The 18,766-nt window shown below is 46.2% G+C and overlaps 1 protein-coding gene and 1 long non-coding RNA gene across 2 annotated transcripts in view; one reads left to right on the top strand and one right to left on the bottom strand.

The window, feature by feature from the left end:
* HIPK2 (homeodomain interacting protein kinase 2) overlaps positions 1-18,766 on the top strand; it is a 128,180-nt gene that overhangs the window by 11,859 nt on the left and 97,555 nt on the right. The window lies entirely within an intron of this gene.
* Positions 2,333-7,468, bottom strand: LOC128807303 (uncharacterized). The gene is made up of 2 exons (XR_008437111.1): positions 7,335-7,468; positions 2,333-2,543 (listed from the first exon to the last, which is right to left on the bottom strand). It is a non-coding gene; the product is annotated as an uncharacterized LOC128807303 (long non-coding RNA).

Consider the following 18,766-nt stretch of genomic DNA (forward strand, 5'->3'; position numbering starts at 1 on the left):
GATATCCTCATAGCTCTATGTGTGTGTGTGCAACCTTTAATCTTCCTCTTGTGGCAGAATTTCTCAGGAGTTAAATAGACATTACTAGTCTTTAAAATACCTGGAGTAGAGTCATCTCTAACTTGAAAATCTCTGGTCACACACTTGAGCTCCTTAACACTGACAAACAGAATTGATCCCACAATGAGACAATGTGGTGCCCCAGGGAGGAGGGAAGTGGAGGGATGTGAGTACAGCAGTGCCAGTGATGTGTCAACTTACCTTGGCAATCCAGCTGGCTGGGGCAGTGTGTAATGGTGCTCTCTCTGTTATGGGAATTCACTGCACAATGAGCCCTGGGTCAGCAGTGGAGCAGTGCTGGGATGAAGTGATGCCCATCCTCCAGCTCCCAACCTGTCAATGCACAAGAACTTTCAGGTAGCTGGGCAGGCTGCTGGTGTGCTTGGTGGTGATGTACAGTGCAGTTTTTGGTTGAGCTTAGTGTTACCAGGATGGAGAGAAGGTGGCAGATCACACAAATTGCCTGAGTCCCTCAAACTCTGCAAGGCCATCAGGAGTTAGAGCTGTACAGAAGGCATGTGAGCACACAAGGCCTTGGCAGGAATTAATAGTTAGGTCACCTTAATGGAAGCTTATTGGGAGCCAGTAGAAGCCACAGAGGACTGGTTGGGAGTGCCCCCCCTGCAAGCACCCACACAGCACACTAGACCCAGCTTTAGAACAGGCTGACAGCATTGTCCTGTGAAGAACACACTGCTACAATCAGGCCTTAGGGTCATGGAGGCTAGGGAAGCGGCAACAAGGTCCTTTGTGGACAGAAGAGAGATCAGAACCTTTTCTCTGAAACCAAATTAAAACAAAAAGACAGTTCTTGGCTACAGCCAGTTTGTGGATACCATGGAGAAACCCAAGACCTCATAAATCCTCCAAGTTTACAAAGAAACTGGGGATCACATTTTTTCATGGGTATAATAAAAGAATTTCTTCATCTCTTCTAGCACAATCTATGGCACCACCAGAAACCTGCCTTCCCACCTAACTCCCGCTCTTCATTCTTTCAATAGCAGAATATGTGTGTATTTATCAAGTGGAGGTAAGAAACAGGTTGCAACCCCCATTTTAAAATAGCTGCACCACCTGGAAAGGACATGTGAGACCCAGACACAAGCATATCCTATTGATGATGACAGTACTTCTCTTGCAGTGTCGTTTTCCTGTCACTTATCTGAGGCTGTGAGCACCTGTGTAATGAAAGTGCACCTTGCAAAAGTCTGTGCTGCCTGAAGCACGTGCGAGTCAGAAGGGACAGCAGGTGCTGTTATTGAGCAGTGTGTGCGAGAGCACAGGTGGAAGAATGTCTGTGTGTATGTGTGTGTATGTGGACTCCTTCCATGTTTGTAGGCACCTGTAGGAGTGTACACAAGTGTTTGGTGTGGCTTCATCCCCTTTATCAACGGAAGACAGCGTGGGCCTGATTCTACTCAGTGCTGTTACACCATTTTTCTAACAAATTGTATTTGTAGCAGGGCTCTTTTCCACTGCAGTGAGTGAAGAAGGGAGATTTATTATAAATATAAATTAGGCTTTGTGTGTGTTTGTGAGCTGTCACAGCCTGTGCAGGAGAAAATATAAACAAGGTGAATGCAGGGTGTTTATGTGGAGCGATGCTGTGGCAGTGTATGTGTTGGCAGGAGTGCAGTCTGCAGTCTCTGCGTAAGGGCTTGTGTTGCCAGCGTGAGTGTGGAAGACTGTAAATCACAGTGTGTTCAGGAGGGGACACTGCCACTCTGCCTTTAAAAGGCAGGAAGAGATTTTTTTCTCAAACAATGTGACTTTTCAGACTGAACAAAAGGGTTACTAGAAATCCAAGCTTGAGAAAAATATCATTCAAGTTATTCTGATGGAGAATGATCTGTAATCCACATCCACCAGCTCATCTCTATCCTGATCCAGAACAGCTGCATGGCGGGCATCTTCCATGCATCTTCTCCCAGTGCCAGGTTTTGGTGGCCCAACTGGACCAGTTTTTGGATATGTGTTCAGCTCTGCTAATGCGTCTTAGGTCATCTCTGTATCCTCAGTTATCTGAGACTTTAGCCAGTGGTGGGATGTAACTGGGGTCTGTATGCAAATACAGTATCCCCTGGGGAATCTGTATCCCTTCAGATGTGTTTACTGTATCACTTACGATGTATCTTATGTAGGTGAGACTACTTCAATAAAGGAACTGTATCTTTTCCAGTATCTCTGCCGGTGGGCATCTGAATCCTGGCTTTATCCATGCTCAACCCTGAACTCAAGATACAGAGTGTGGAGTTCACCTCTTCAGGACTAGGCTTGGCTTAAAAGTTATTTCATGTTCCTCTAAAATCACTGCTGTTTCCCGGAGGAGCACTTGAGTCATTACCAATCCTTGCATTTCCTCTCAGTCAGGAAGGGTTGAAGGGGTTTCAGGAAGAGGATGCTTTACAAGGAGACGTCTGCCTTCCCTTGCCATGCCCTGTTGCAAACAGACACAGAGACTCCTGTCAAAAAGCTGCTGCCTGTAGAAAATAAAGTGCAAGGGAAAAAGAAGATGGGATGTGAGTGAATGGCAGGAGAGGGCATGATTTCAGGTGGGGATGCCTGATGCTTTTCATACTATGTACAATAAAGCAGATGCTTGTGGCAGCACTGATGGTGAGCTAGGAAGCGTGTTTCGTAGCCACAGTTGTTACATGGCATCACTGGAGCAAGTTGCAGGTCATAGTTTTTCATTTGGGTTTTGTTGTGATTGGTACTCCTGCCCTTCTTGCCTTCTTGTTATTGCAGGGCTTGTGAAGAGGAAGGGGCTCTTATTCTCCTGGGGTGTTTTGTGTCTTTTCTCCTGTTTCTGGAAGCTTCTTCCCCTGTGACACCCCCTCCCCAGCCCAGTCCTGTCATATTCAGCTGTCCTTGCTGGAAGGTGACCAGCCCACCTGGGGTGTTCGTGGCCAAGGATATATCATGCTGTGTATCGAGAACATGCTGGCTTCATGTGGGAACTCAATGCTGCATGTCAGGCATCCCAACCCATGGGCTGGAAGGGTGGGGACTCTGTGGTCACCCTGGGGCTCAGGGTGAGCCATGGGGTGCAGCAGAGATGTGGAGGAAGAAGAGCACAGGCTTGATCACAGAGGTAAAACACTGTGGTTACCACAAAATGCTTGCTGAAAAGATGGATATTGGGAGTTATTTGGCTAGCTGAGGCAAGGGAAGCAGAAGCCTGTCCTGGTGGTCTCACTCTCCTGTTTTGCCCTCCAGGGACACGGGAAGGGCTGGGGGGCTCCAGGGGTACGGGAAGGTGCTCCCCATCCCCTGCTCAGGGTATCTGGAGGAATGGACTGCCTGCCAGGCTGCCTGCAGGGCACTCATCCCCTTTTCAGTGCAAAGTGGCAACCCAGTGGCACATGAGAGCTGTGAAATCCAACCCTGTGTTGGGACAGGCTGCACTTAAGCCCCGTGTAAGCCCTAATTTGAAGGCTTAAAGGGAGCTGAAGTGTGACACTGAATGCTGTGTCTGAGCTTCACCCTTCCTGAGCCACAACAGCCTATCAGAAGAGAAACTAAGGGGCAGGACAGCCTCTGGCTTCCCAGCTGGGCCAGGAACCTTCAGCTGAACTTGGTTCTAGCAGAAGTGTTGGATTTGGTTGGGTTTTAAACTGTAAATGTGATAAACCATGGCTGGCAGATCTGACTGCTGTGGCTTGTACTGTATGCCCAAAGAAGCTGTTGCAGCAACAGGCCTTTTCTGGCAGTCCAGCAGGTCTCCATCTGTCTAGGTATGTTCATCCCTATAGTTCTGCCCCTGATAACTGCTTTTCATCACTCCAGCCTGGTCACTGCTTCTCTTTGCAGGCCGGTAGCAGGTAACAGCACCCCTGTGCCAGGCCCCTAAAGGCCACATAGCTATTGTGGTGGTCCTCTGTCACGGGAGCCCCCCACTTCCCTCTCATGCTTGTGTCCCCTTCTCCCCACACTTGCTGTCTGCAAGGGACCCCTTCTACCTGGTCCCCCTTGGAGGGATGCATGGCTCCCCATGCTGCTGGACTGGGTGAGCTGCCCAGCACAAGATTAGTTACAGCAGGCTGATGAGGCTCACTGTTTCATCCTTTTTGATTGCAGCTGTGGTGCTTGTTTATTTATTTGTGCCAAGTATTGTTGCTTTCACTTAGGATCATTTCAGCAAGGCATGTCTTCATTTATTTCAGAGTTTGGTCACTGCTCAAAGCACGGCCATAGTTTTAAGAAAGCCACAGAGTGTGCAATGCTACACGTGGGCTTGGAGGGGGATTTTGACAAGGGGCCATATAGTTCCTAAAGGTGGTGGCCCCCAGCATTGTGCCTGCTGTATTGCTGGGAAGCACAAATGTGCATCTGTGTGTCCATACAGACCTGTGTCTGCACATGTCCCTGGGAGTGTCCTGTGGCATAGTGTCCACCCTCCTCTCCCAGCCAGGGCTGTGGGACTTTGGCCAGTACACCAGAGAAAATATCACTTTACAAGAAAACAGATTGTTTTTAAGTCAAGGCTAAGATTGTAGCACTTGCTGGAGGCTGGAAGGTAACTGTAAATCCTGGGTCTCATTTGCACAAACACATTTGGTTCCAATCCTTAAGGGCATTTTCTCTTCCCCTGCTTATGCCTGTGTTTCAGAAACATGTAAATTTTGCTTGGATTTGTTTTTTTCCAAACACTGCAAAATGTGCAAGGGGGGCTTTTAAATTACACTTGGCACAGAAGGGATAAGGAGTGTTCTGGATGCTCCACTGGTAGAAATCCGTGGATGGTTGTCATTTAGGCTCTGTCAGTGGGAAACTGAAGAGACTGGATACACCAGGAGAGTAGTAGTGATATTTGCAGTCACTTACTTGTAAGTCAGATCAGACCTCTCAGCTTTCTTCTGGCCCAGCATATGAGACCCCATATGGTGTGTCTTGTTTCAGGTGTGAACCTTATGTTCAGGGTCATTTGATGGATAAATGTCCTGTCAAGTGAAAGGGTACAGGTTCTGTCGCAGGGTTGCCACAAGAGTGGGGGGTGACACTGGCCAGTCAGGCTCCTTCCAGGGCAGAAATCTGAAAGATGCCCCTGCTGCTGTGGCTGTCCCTTTTGCGTCATGGTCCAAGGAGTGAAGAAAAGTGGCTTGATTTATGCCCTGAAGAAGCTGGAGGCACAGATCTACTCAAGAGTTCAGGAGAAGGCAGCATGGCAGTGATTGCTGGCCTCACTGGTGGTCACCAATGATGGCACATTTATACTGCTGAAGGCCTTATCCCCTAGCAGAGGTTTTGTTCATATTTACTGGCTGCTTACCAGATCTCAAAATTGTTTAAAAGAGCAACAAAGCAGCTAAGACAGCCTGCAAGGTGAGGATGAGGCTGGGCTACCCTGCTGTGGTTCCCTCTGGGAAGGCACAAGGACCATGCTGGCAAGAGTGTGTGGTGGGAGCTCTGTACCAATATAGGTCATGCAGTGTGTGCATGCTCTGTTTCCAGAACTGCCAGATCGGTGTTTTTCACCTGCACTGGCTCCCTAGGAGGAAAGAACCAAAGGAGAGTTGGTGGAAAGAACCAAAGGAGAGTCTGTCTGCACAGAGACTGGCTGCTGTAGGAACCACCCCAGCCTGCTGTGACTGTTGGCAGAGAAGAGGGAGAGGTTTGTGTCCTCTCCCACCTTTTAGCCAGAAGGAATGCATGTGCTTGGGGGCTTCTGCATGCTCTCTTGCCATGCTGATGGGTTTCATGACACGACTTTTAGCACCTGAGGATAGGTGTGAAAAGGGAAGAGGTAGAGAAGTAGGAGGTGGAGGTGGTGTGAGTTAATACAAGACCCAGTGGGAAGCAGCAGCAGGCAGTATTATTTCTGTGGTTTGAGCCAAAACTTTCTCTCTCTCTCTCTCACACTCATTAAATTACAACTAATGCAAGTAGCATTGTGAAGGAGGAATTTGGGAACTGTCGTTCATCATCCAGTAGTTTGTAACGAATGTGCTGCTCAGTGCCATAGCCCATAGCCTCACTGAGAAGTAATTCACTTGGTATTTGCAGGCATGACATGCATGCCATAAGAATTCCACTGTTAGCATTATGCCAGCATTAGTGAGAGGATATGAAAATAAATGATGAGCTATTGTTTTTCATTATTAAGTCCAGGCTTTTTGCTCATCTTCCTTTTTTCCTCCCTCCATCTGTGAAAGAAGGGGCCTCTCTGTTCTTTTCACTTTCAGATCAGGCAGGTTGTGCCCTCACTCATCCCAGATCCCCCATCTTCCTTCCAAACCAGCACCCTTTTGCTGCTCCCTCCAGCTGTCTCCTCCTGGGTTTGGAGATCAGCTGCAGCAGTCCTTTAAATTGCTGTAGGATATTACCACAGAATGATATGACATCAGAGGGGATCTCAGTATTTCATATGGGTCTACAGAACTGTTTTGCCCTCACCATCCCTCAAGGGGACCAAGCCCTGCTCTTCATGGTTTCACTGGAAGGTTCAGACTTCGGTAGTGGGTCAGGAGTTGGTACTTTCAGATCATCCACAAGCCTTAAGTGACTCTTCTATTATTAAAAAAGAGAGAGAACTCTTGAGACAGCTGTCAATCTGAATGCGCAGGAGCAGAGCTGAGCAGCCTCTGTCAGGGCCTGCTGGCAGTGGCCAGCACTTTAAAGAAGTCCACAAGGCAGAACAAGAGGGGATCTGTGACCCACAGTTGTGAGAGGCATCCCTGTCCATTCTAGTGGGCTTTCCTGTGTTTCCTCCAGAGCTCTGTAAGTGCAAAGGACTTAAACATTACAGGGGAGTGAGACAGTTAAGTGTCATTTATCCCTGTTTTCTATTGGGGGGTTACCAAAGAAGAAAGCATAGGAGTTTCAGAGATGGCCCCTGTTTCTGGAGTCATCAATTCATGGGGCTTTTTAAAGCTGTTATACAAACACCCACCTGCGCAAAATAAAAGACTTCTTTGGAAAACTCGGCTTAAATATCCCCATGAAATCCTTGAACTGAGTCAGTACCAGCACTATATAGGATTCCTGTGCTCGTAATCTTATTCTTAATCAACTAACCCTGACAGTGTTTCATGTCAGTGAGTTGCTGCTCACTCCAGTGGCCCCAGCCCACATTGGCTGTTCAGCAGAAAGCCTGGCTGAGCTGAAGGCAGATGGCAGGGTAAGAGCTTGTGCTGATCCTACTGCTATTAACTCTACCACTCCTCTGCACAGCAAGCTGTTCCCTTTGAACATCAGCAAAACTGATTTTAAAAGCCCTGCAGCCCAGCCTTGTGTGACAGAATAGCTCATTTTGTCAGGGAAAAAGATACCTTGGTAAACTTCTGAGTGGAAGCTCTTAGGGGTAACCTCAAGATGCTGGAAGAAGCAGCCATAGGCTCTGAGGAAGAGCAGCAGCCAGCTACAGGTGTCATGTTCCCACTTGAGAGGGGACACATGAAAGCCAATGCTTTTTCCTCCGTCCTCTTTATTCATGTGCTCACAGGAGCAGCGTAAACACGGGAGCGTTCTGTGACGTTGCTTTGCACGTAGTCGTGGTTATGAAATCCAAAGCTGCTGGGTCGCTGCACTTGTCCTACCCCACACCCTGGCACACAGCGACCTGCGCTACGTTGTGGCCAAGTGTAGCCATGACCTGTGGGTCTCCCAAAATATCTCAGGCCAAGTGACTCCCTGCCCCACCGTCTGCACTCACTGACATGTGCAAGCACACACACAGTGCACAGCCTTTAGCACCCAGAGCGTGTGTGGCTCTCGACAGGTCACTTCAGGGCAGTTGCAGAGTCCCACGTCTTGGAAACAGGGAGGATGTGTTCCTCTGCCCAAGCTCCTCCACACAGCCCTCTCACAGCCCTTGCAGTGATTAAGTCCTTTCCACTGGGAAGAGATACCTGCATTTGATTCTTCTTGAATTTCACAATATGCATAAGTGGGGTGGTGGTGACACTGGGCTTGAAGCCATCAACTCATATTTACTTGTGATCTAAGACAGTGATTTCTGTTCAGACCTCAAAGGGCAAGCTGCTGTGTGATTTAAAGTCATACTACCAGCAGGAGCATATGACCTCATGGTATGAAAAAGCAGGAGGAGATTAGCAAAGAAATTTCTGAGGTACACAAATGTCCATGGGAAAAAAAATAAGAAGTACATTAACAAGTAGCGTCAGTCTGTCTGTGTAAGAGAAGGCTGGGGAAATGACTAATATGTGCAGTTTGATTCAGATGTTCCCTCTTTGATTCAGATGTTCCCTCTTTGATTCAGGCCCCCTCCTTTGCTTTCTCTACCCCCTACCTCGCCTTGGATTTTTCTGTCTTTTAGAAGAGAATGAGTGAGGGGGAGTGGAAGGACTCGGTGAGGAAGGAGTTAAGGGAATGCTCACTGGGGATTATAAAACAGCCAAGCACTTGGAAACAGTTAGGAAGAGAGAAACAGATCTGCCAGGAGGGAGTGTGGCACTGGAGCCGGTGGTTTATTTTCATGCCTCCCTACACAGCAATGCAGAAGTCTCTCCTACAATGGGGACAGAGGTAAGGGTGACAGGAACGGGGTGGGTGCCAGGGTGAGGGTGTCAGGGTTAAATGGGGAATAAACTTCTCTAGCACCAAGTTCACCAGCCTTCCCACTGATCCCTATTGATGGGCTCTGCTCTGGATGTGGATTTTTCCTGTGTGGGTGGCAGCAGGTAGCACCTACCATCGCCTGAAGGCATGGCCTTGCCCTGGGGACAAGACATCCTCTTTGCATGCTGGAAGTAAGGAAGAGTGGTCTGTGCGCTCTTGGCATCACCCTGGAAAGGTGGACACAACAAACTTGCTGTGTGCTTGAGCGCAGCACCGAGAGCACAGTGTGGGCAGGTCTGTGGGTATGCCTACATGAGCGTGAGCTGCATGCGAGGTCTTCTGTGAGCGTGGCTGTGGGTGGGCAGCCTGTGCAAGCCCACCTGGCCAGGAGGAGCCTTCTGTCATGCTCTGATGAGGTGGCTTTGAGTCACGAGGAGCTGTGTTTTCATTCGCCCTGTATTTGTGCCTCAGAAGCCCAGCTGAGGCCTTCTGCACATCATGTCAGGCACCAGGCATCGTAACGGGGGCAGAGACTCCTGGTCCGGGGAAGGAAAGGCTAATGCAAAGGCAGTGTCACCTGACAGACCAGGGCTGCGAAGAGAAGCCAGGTGGCTTCAGGCTTCCTCCATTGTGTTTTCCACATGCCTGTGCATGGAGCAGGAGCTAACTTCTTCCTAGCTTGAGGGACACTGCTACTGTGATGGTGGGTTATGAAGTGACCTGAAGGCAGGCCCTGCCATCACCTCCGGCTCTTTGGCTCTGTGCATGAAATATGGGGTCATTTACAGCCTCCTGGCAGCAGGAGCTTACAGGGAGTGACCTGTCACCCTTACAGTGACCGCAGGGAGAACTGCGCATGTGCAACACCGAGATCCATTTTTCTTGAGGAAATAAAAGCAGATGCAACTATTAGAACAAAGTGTGTGCAGAGAAGGTTAGTCACTCTGCAAGTGTCAGGGGCTTGTGAGGAAATAGCAGGAGTTTGCTGACTAATGCCAATGATGCTCAAGGAGTAAATGAGAAATACGGAGGGAAAACCCTCTGTTTCTGAATTTGGAAGAGAAAAAAGAATTGAAGGAAAAAAAAAAGGAAGGAAGATGTATAGAGTTACTAATCAGCCCCCAAAGTCTCTGACCTATATCTCCCTCCTTTCCCTGGAGCCATTCTTGAAATGAAAAATTAATAGAGAACAACCAGGTTTTACCTCCAGGGTACCCTTTTGGGCTGCCATGTACTATGGGCTGGGATGAGTGGGTAGGACTTTGGAGTCCCTCAGCACGATGCAGAAAGCAGAGTAGTCTCAGTCCAGGATGTTGCAAGGATGTCCAGAGAGACTGAAAGCAAGAAGGTAATCTCCTCTCTTGGAAGGATGGTCTCTGGCTTCAGGTGGTTGGGAAAAGGATGCTGACCTGACACACTAGGTTAAAGCAGACCAAGGAAGAAGGATAGTCCTTGAAGTTACTGTAACTTTATCAGGGGAAATGGAGGAGGGGAAAAAAGTATATCAGGTCGTTAGTCCTCTGAGGGTGAAGTTCATTCTGTTTACAGAATATTCCTTCCTCTTTTCCCATTTTTTAGTTTTTTAATGAGGGAAGAGAATCCTTATGTAAGAAGCTAAAACCTAGGTTTGTGGACGAGAAAGTTTCATTTCCCAGTTCTGATGCTGCCCTGCTCTTAAACCTTAGGCAAGTCACTTTCTTCTGGCTCCATTTTTATCTCTATAGGATGTGGATTGTGAGATCTTTTGCAAAATATTTTCAAACCTATTGGATATATGTTCTCCGAGGTGAGGAGGGCCTGGGCATTGCATCTTGTGTGCTGTGTGTTGTGTAGGAGGAGGAGGGCTGATGCTGTGGGGTTTTTGCCTGCACTGGAATAGGCTCTGTGCCCGCAAAACACACCCACAGCTTTGGGCACTGCCGGATTCGCCCTCCCACGTGACATGGGAGGGATGGAACCATGTAGCTGTGGAGTGCCCTGAGAAGAGGTGTTATCACCCACTGTGGCAGCAGGGCCAGGCTAGCTTTGAGGGGATCTGAGCAAATGTGAAAATCTGGGCCTTTACCATCTCCTTATGTTGGATGACCTGGATTTAGGTGCCCAAGACTACTAGCTCTGTTTTATGTACAGGTCTGGATGCATCCTATTGTCTTTATTGTGGTCCTTCAGAGCCTATCTCCTTAGATCTTTGCAAGATACCTCACTTACTACTGTGCTCTGTGATAAATATCCTCCATAACCCTGAAGAGCCAGAAGCTGAGCCATCCGTGCTGTCTCTGCATGGACTTCTGCTTCTTCAATATTAGGATGCCTTATGCAGCTTGAGAAACTAGGTTATATAGCAGCTTTAATGGGGCTTTTTCCAGACACTGATTGACCTGATTCCTTGGACCAGCTGTTTTATTTATTAAGCAAAATAGGAAAAGAAGACTGCATCTCCTACATAAATTTGTTTAATTGTGGAGTATGTTTAAACTATTTTTTCCTAAATTGATATGAAGCTCTTTATATTGATTTTATAGATATTAATTTATGCACTAGGAATGAGGAAGATTTGCCTCTCCATCTAATCCTATTTCTAGAGAGAGATTTACTTAATGTGCAGTGTAATTTGTCTAATGTGCAACTTTGTATGTAGAGTGTACCCAGATTCAGCAGAAACAGTGGGTATAATAAAAGAGAGCACTGTAGTACAGTGCTGTAAATCCCTCTGTAATTAAAAATACTAAATTAGTCTAAGTGCAGTCAGGAGACATGACTAGCTCAAAAGCAGGGATATATGGTGAGAGTTTTCAGAAAAATTGGGTCTCTGTTCCTCTCCGTGTGGATATGGTGTGTATCAGGGGAAGGAACTGTTCATAACACCATTTGCCAGGAATACAGCTTGGGTGGCAAAGAGGAATTGTTAGCTAGAGAGTTATCCTAGTGTTGTCCTTGCATGGTCACAAGGTGATGGAGGAACCAGTTCTGCCAGCTCCCACATTGTCTCACATTGTTGTCCAGTGTCGTGTGTCTATGTCTGTGTGTCTGTGTGTGTCTGTGTGTCCCGAGTCCTGTGCACAGTTGCAAGGCTGGATTTTACGCTCCTACAGAAGTGTCTCTAAAATTACTTCATTGCTCTGAAGAAGGCTGGCACCAGCAGTTGGTTGAATTATTCCCACCCCCCACCGTCTGTCTTTTTGTCTGTCTGTCTTTCTTTCCCGCTGTCAGCAGAGATAAAATCACTGCCTGAAATTTTCAGACAGGCTTTTTTTTTTTCTTATAGGAATTTGTGAATGTCCCTGCAAATAATCAGGGGAAGGATCAGTTTATACCAATGTAAGATTCACTACCTCTGAGTACTGTCCATCTGCCTGTCCTATATCCAGCTTATGACCAGTGCTGCCTGCAGTGCCTGACACTTGCTTTCTCTTTCTGAGAGAACAGGAGGAAAGGTGGGGCTTACGCTCTAAGCAGAAATCCCTGTTTGGAATTGACTAACAAGGCTTTGTTGTGCATTAAATTTAAAAATAAATAGATCTTGTTTATCTGAACAGAGCCAGGATATAAAATAAAGTTCTAGTTGCAGTTTGGATTTCAGTTTGACTTGATACTGTTAGTGTCACATCTGTTTCTTCAACTATCAAGAAGAGAAAGAAAAGTGTATGTGTTATGGCAATGACTTGCCATTGAGGCCATCCAACAGCTTCCCTATTTTAAGACCTTAATTTTTAATTGTTCACAACTTTACTAAACTTAAACTGTCCAGGCAAAAATTTTCCATCCCAGCTATCTGCCTCAGAATGCATATTTAGAAAACAGTTCTTTTATACCTCTCTTGAATTTTTGGATGCATGTTAAATATAACAAATGTACAAAGAAATGAGAAAGCCTCCACATTAACAACCCAGTAAAATTTGAATGGTGTGTCAGGGATACCACTTCTGCTATCTCTGAGAGCATCAGCCCAAAAAAATCATTGTCACCACAGCCTCAACTGGTAAAACATATCTCTGAAGGACTTGTACCTAAGAGTTTCAATTAAGCATTTAAAACTAGTGGAAGATTTTCACATTAATCTCCCTGTGCTTTGCTTCCTTGCCCATGACGTATAGATAATACAGCGTCTTACTTTGTAAGGGCAGTGTAAAAATACATTCCTTTATGTTTGTGAAACATTAAGTTACTCTAATGATGCGTACTGTAGGAAAGGCCATGAGTAAATTACTAATTCTGTCTGCAGAGCAGAGCGTGGCAGGTATGCTGTAAACGAGTCTCGGGGCCACACCTCCAACAGCACCAAGAAGATGAAATAGTAACTGGGTGCTCACCAGGTAAGCACCCTAGATCCTGCTGCACTGGGTGAGGCCAAGGTCCTGTGGAAAAATAGCCTGTGATTATGTGATTAACAGCTCTGTCATGGTGCACAGGCAAGAAAGAGGGTCGAAGGTTGCACAGGCAGCCATAAAGCTGAGCTTTCCTAAGCCTTGCATTCTTGATTTGCAGCTTTAAATAGTCTTGCTTTCACCTATCTCTGTTTTCTGTGTAGTTGTTTGGTCATGCAGAGTGGGAATGAGGAACAATAAACAGCTGTTGCTCCTGGGAGAAGAGACAGGAAAGTGTTTGGCGCCGTTTGTCATCAGAGAGGAAAATTGGTGAAGCCTTCTATCCAGACATTCTGTGTAGGAGCAAGTGTGACCCTCGAGACAGAAGTTCAGGGTCAGAGGAAGAACACAAATGAACTGAGCTATCTTGTTTCCCTCATGACAACTGTCTGGTTTATACTGTTTTTCTCTAATAATGCTCTGTACCATTAAACAGCAGTGCCACAAACCAACAGACTTGCAAGTTATTTTAAGGAAGAACAAGTTTATGCCATTGCTTTTTCTTTGGGTCTTGTGAGAAGGCGTTTCCTGACTTTACTCTGGGTACTCCTAGCTCTGGTTGCTCCCTCTCCCAGATCCTGCCCTGTGGAAGTCCCAGATGGTACACTCATGAGACCATAATTTTTAAGCTTGGGAAAATGATCCAGACCTGACTTACAATCAGAATCAACCCCAAATCTCTCTGCCTTTGTTCACTTTGTTACATTTTGCTTTCCTTCCATTTGTGTTCTCTGCTCAGGTAGAAGGAAGCAGTGCTGCCCACAGGCTGTTGAGTTGTATGATGAGCAGCAGCAGGGGAGGAGAAGGCTCTGGTTGAAGGGTTGCAGTTGGGATAGTGATAATGGCCTCAATGAGCAAGTTCTGGGGTGCCTGTGGTGCACACCTCAGAAGTTTGCCCATGCCACAGTAGTATCAGCTGTTTCTTCTGCACTAATTTAGGATGGAAGTCAGCCTGTCACTCCAATCCTGTGGAGGAGTTGGGCATGGAGAGCAAAGATTGCCATCAGCTGGGAGCTCTGAGATACAAGAAAGTTCTATAGATACCGTGACTTTAAAGGGTTACATACTCACTGAGCTGTTTTTAAGTTGAGGAAAGTTGCTCATTCTCTGCCTACATTATGAGTCAAACTAGGATGCACATTTTCTTGAAATCCCTAAACCCTTCAGCCTGTGCATAAGAGCCTCTTCTTGATATGGTTTTCATAATTGATGTTTGGCTATTTCACAGTTGCTTTTCCCTGTGGAATTTCTCTTTAAAATGCCCCATATTTCTTTTTAATTTTGACTGTGCATGGCAAGTTTATAATTCAAAAAAAAACATTCAAGCATAATTTTTTGTAAAACTAGGATATCATTAGGGTACTTTGGGGAGGGAACTGCTTATTATTTGTGATGTCCCCTGAGAAGGTGGTGACTGAAGTCCTACCAGTATTTCCCCCTTCTTCTGCAAGGTTTCTTCTGCAAACCTTTTCAGAAAGGTTTGTCAAGACAGACAGCAGTATTTGCAAGTTGCCTATTTCCTGAGACTTATTTCTTTACACAGTAATGCTGATTGCTTATTCTGGGACAATGACCAGACAAGTAGGTTTTAAAAACAAAAGTAAGAAAAGAAAAGAAAAGAATAGAAAACATGTATTTCAAAACCTAAAAGGGTCTAATTTCTTAACGGAACAGAAACAAAATGACAATTCTTTCAGTACCTAATTGGACCTTCGAGATATTTGCCTAGAGAGAACTCTATTTTTCATATATTTATACTTCTTTGAGAAAACTGTAATTGTCAGATGTTTATATATACTTCCTTCTTTTTTTCCCCCTCTTTTCCTTGAAAGCTGTTTACACCAAAACAATATCTTTGTTTTCAGAGTTCATCTGCTCCCACTGCTCCTTTTCCAGCTGAAGTCACAATACTCAGTCTGTGACATCACTGTTGGCTGCCGTGACAACGGAGAATTTTCACTCCAGGTGGAGAATGTGCAGCAGCAGCAGCAGCAGCCACTCTGTCAAGAGCAGAGAGAATGTTTTTCTATGCATATTGCTAATCATGGAGAAGGAAGGGAAGGAAAAATATGCAAGAAAACCAAATGTAGATTTTCTGAGTGTGCTGCTTGTAGAGTGGGCACAGGTACTGGAAACTTCACCTTCCACAGGATTTCTTTTGAAATCAGTTAACAGCAGTTAACTACGGATTATACATTTGTTGAGAAGAACTTGCTTTTCTAAAAGGGAGAGTGCAGGAGAGTGGTTTAATTTAGATTAATGCATCACTTGGATACCTGCATTGTATCCACAAGTTATATGGAGGTTTTTTTGCTTTTTTTCCCACACAAATTCCCTTTCAAAACCCAAGGGCAGATGATTAATGCACTGTTCTTGCTAAAGTTTACACATGAAGTGGGCTTTCAGTGCGTGAGTTGTCCTGATGAAGTCAGTTCAGACAATTCATGTGCTTAAACTCAGACACAGGCACATGTGGCAGTAGTGTGAGGGTCTAGCCAGCAGTCCTAGGGGAACAGTTACATAAAGATTTTATAGAATATTTTGTGATGCAGACACTGTCTTGAAAGACACTTGTCACCTGGAAAAGCTGAAGTCTCTGACTGAATCGGCCAGGAAAAGCAAACAGACTGGCCATAAACCTTCCCCCTGTGCTTTTGTCTGCCTAATTAATCTCATGGTTCAGAGCCTTGCAGTTGGTGGTTGGAAGGTGAGTGGTGTCTGCAAGTTTTTGGAGGATTGTGGCTTAAGAGGCGACACCTCAAGATCATTAAATAGCAGGGAGGAAAACAGGATGGAGAAATGGTCACTATACTCACTGACTGTATTGCAGTGATACAAGTGAAAAATACATGTACATCCGAAGTGTAGTCACAGGTTCATGGTATGAAATGGTATGCCCTGATGGCCCACAAGTATGGATAGAGCAGTCATCCACTGCCAAGGCTGCCCTGAAGGGCAGAGGCAGCATGCAAGTCCCTCCGATGCAGTTGTAGCATTATTTCCATGCTTCAGTTTCATGGCTGTACCAAGGACGACAGGAAAACCTTAAGCAGGAAAAGATGCTCTTGTTTCTCCTGCATAACTTTCCGGCCAGTGTGAGAGAAGCAGCACCTCCAGCTGACTAAGTGCACTTGGAGATGTGTTTTCCAAAAGACCCTGAGCAACCTCTGTAGCCACATCCCTTGGTGACCGATGAGCTTTTGCTACAGGTGTTTTCTCTCACTTCTAGCATCCTGGGAAACCCAGGCATTTGCTTGGTCAGACTCCAGTTTCCTAGTGAGTCCTGTTGGTTCTACTTTCCTGTGGCTCCCTACTACAGCTCTGCTGAAGCATTTCTGAGTTGTCACAAGTCAGGAGAGAGTATATTTTTCCAGGAAGCCTTGTAGTATAACTTCACTGACAGCCTCAGGAGAGTGCCTTTTACCTACATCTGTGTTTTGAGATGTCTTAGGTTGGTTTGTTTGTTTGTTTGTTTGTTTTAGCACACACTGGGTTGCTGTTGTGGCAGTCCATATGATTCATGTCTCGCGCAGTCTGACAGGTTTATTGTAGCTCGAGCATGCTGAGCTGCGCGCTGCGGTTGCTGCTCTGCTCGTGCTTGGTGCCAGGCCAGCCCGTGGGGCCAGGGCAGATCTCTTTGCAAGTGCCAGGACCCAGAGGGTGATGTGTGTGGGAGGGCCACTCGAGCGAGCTCCTTGCCTTAGCTTTGGGAAGTGGAGAGGACGTGAGAACACTTGGTTGGGCTTTATTTTTTAAAACTCCTCCAGGAATAGCATGTTCTTTGGAGCAGTCAGAGCAGAAAGCAGGAGGGTCAATTTTGGGATTTAATGGTGCTGTCAGGATCCAGTTTCACATTTATTTTCTGTCTCTGCAGAGCATGGAATAAGTTAACATTTCAACAGCTCAGAGTCTCTACTAGTGAGCCTTTAAAAGACTAAATAATACCAGGTTCTTATAACTCTGGGATCAAAACCCCATGGATTTTAGGTACTTTAATAGCTTCTGTATCTTTTTACCTGAGTTTCACTTAAACTTGTTTTTTACACCAGTTTATACCAGTTATGCCTGCTTATGTCAAGCGTTACTCTGTCTTGTGGAGTTCATCATCCACTGATGCCCACCTGAACCTTTCAGCTCTTCTTTTTCCTTTTTTTTGAAAGTGGTTTTTATTTTTTTGGCAAAGGAAATCGGAGTGAAAGTGCAGAGGGCTGGAAAAAGAGGCACAGCGAGTTGAATACATTGTGGCCTTGCTGAAACCCAGGGATGAGCTGGTGGGAAGAATCAAGACAAAACAGGAGTGACATCATTAGTTGGGAAATTTTGAGCAGTTTCATGAAAACCTGTTTGGTGCCATTTCGCATGTAGTCCCTGAGCACCATTTGCTGGTGCTTGACCAGGTGAAAGAAGTGTTACTGGGAGCCTCCAGCCAGTGGATTTTCTGGGTGAGCCACAGGGGGACCTGTACTATTGATGTGCTACTTGTGCTGTTCTTGTAACCCCCTGGTGCTTCAGGGTCCTCCATGCTTGGCTCAGCTGTGGCTTGTAGCATGAGCTCTGCAGGGTGACAGCGAGCTGTGCAGGAGCAGGATTCCCTGAGCAGCTGTGCAGTGCAACCCAGCCCTTGTGAACTGGGGTTGTTTTTCCATGACAGCACAAAGAGAACAACTGTCCTGAATTTGATTGTGTAACTTTTGTAATCACCATAAAAAACCTGCTTGGTAAATACATTTTCTCTGCCCAAAAGAAACTGCCCCACTCCTTTTTGTTCTGCAGATAATAGACATAAAAATGAAATATGGACCTGTGTTTTTAAAAGGTCACAGTTATTTGGTTGTCAGGGAGATTGCATATCGAAATAGGTCTTGTTAAGATTTGATGATATGCTAGAGGAATTGAATGAATTGGAACTTTGGTTCATAGAAGTTGGAAACTGGGCTAGGAATAGCTCATGATCTGGAAGATGGAGATGGCCATCCCTTTTTCTTAATGCCTCTGGAATGGGGAAACTGGCTTTGGGCTTTGTGTCAGGTGCAGGACCAGTGACCATAGAATCATTAAGGCTGAAAAAGACATCTAAGATCCTCGAATCCAGCCTGTGACTGGATACCACCATGCCAACTAAACCATAGCACTGAGTGCCATTGCAGTAGTTTCCTGAATGCTTTTAGGGATTGTGACTCCACCACTTGCCTGGGCAGCCCATTCTAATGCTTAACCACCCTTTCAGGGAAAACATGCCCTGGCACAACTTGAGGCCATTTTCTTGTCCTGTTGCTGGTTGACTGGGAGAAGAGACCAACCCCCTGCTAATGTGCTACAATTTCCTTTCAGGTAGTTGTAGTGAGTAATGAGGTTCCCCCTGAGCCTCCTCTTCTCCAGACTAAACAACCCCAGCTCTCTCAGCTGGTCTCCATAGGACTTACTCTCTAGACCCTTCACCAACTCCATTGCCCTTCTATGGATATGCTGCACCTCAGTGTCTTTCTTGTAGTGATGGTCCCAGAACTGAACACAGGATTTGAGGTGCACCCTCCCCAGTGCCAAACACCAAGGGACAGTCACTGCCCTGATCCTGCTGGCCACACTGTTTCTGATCTGGATGCCACTGGCCTTCTTGGCCACCTGGAGCCACTGCTGGCTCATGTTCAGCTGCCAGTCAACCAGCACCCCCAGCTCCTTTTCCAATGGGCTGCATTCTGGTCATGTTTGTCAGCTCTTGTTTGCATTGTCCTGGTTTCATTTAATGCATTCTTCTGCCTGGCTCAGAGTAACAGCTCGTAGTGTCACTGGTCTCCAACCCTTTCTGCCTAATGCATGGT

Source organism: Vidua macroura, chromosome 5 (genome assembly GCF_024509145.1).
Source record: "Vidua macroura isolate BioBank_ID:100142 chromosome 5, ASM2450914v1, whole genome shotgun sequence".
NCBI classification, from domain to species: Eukaryota; Metazoa; Chordata; class Aves; order Passeriformes; family Viduidae; genus Vidua; species Vidua macroura.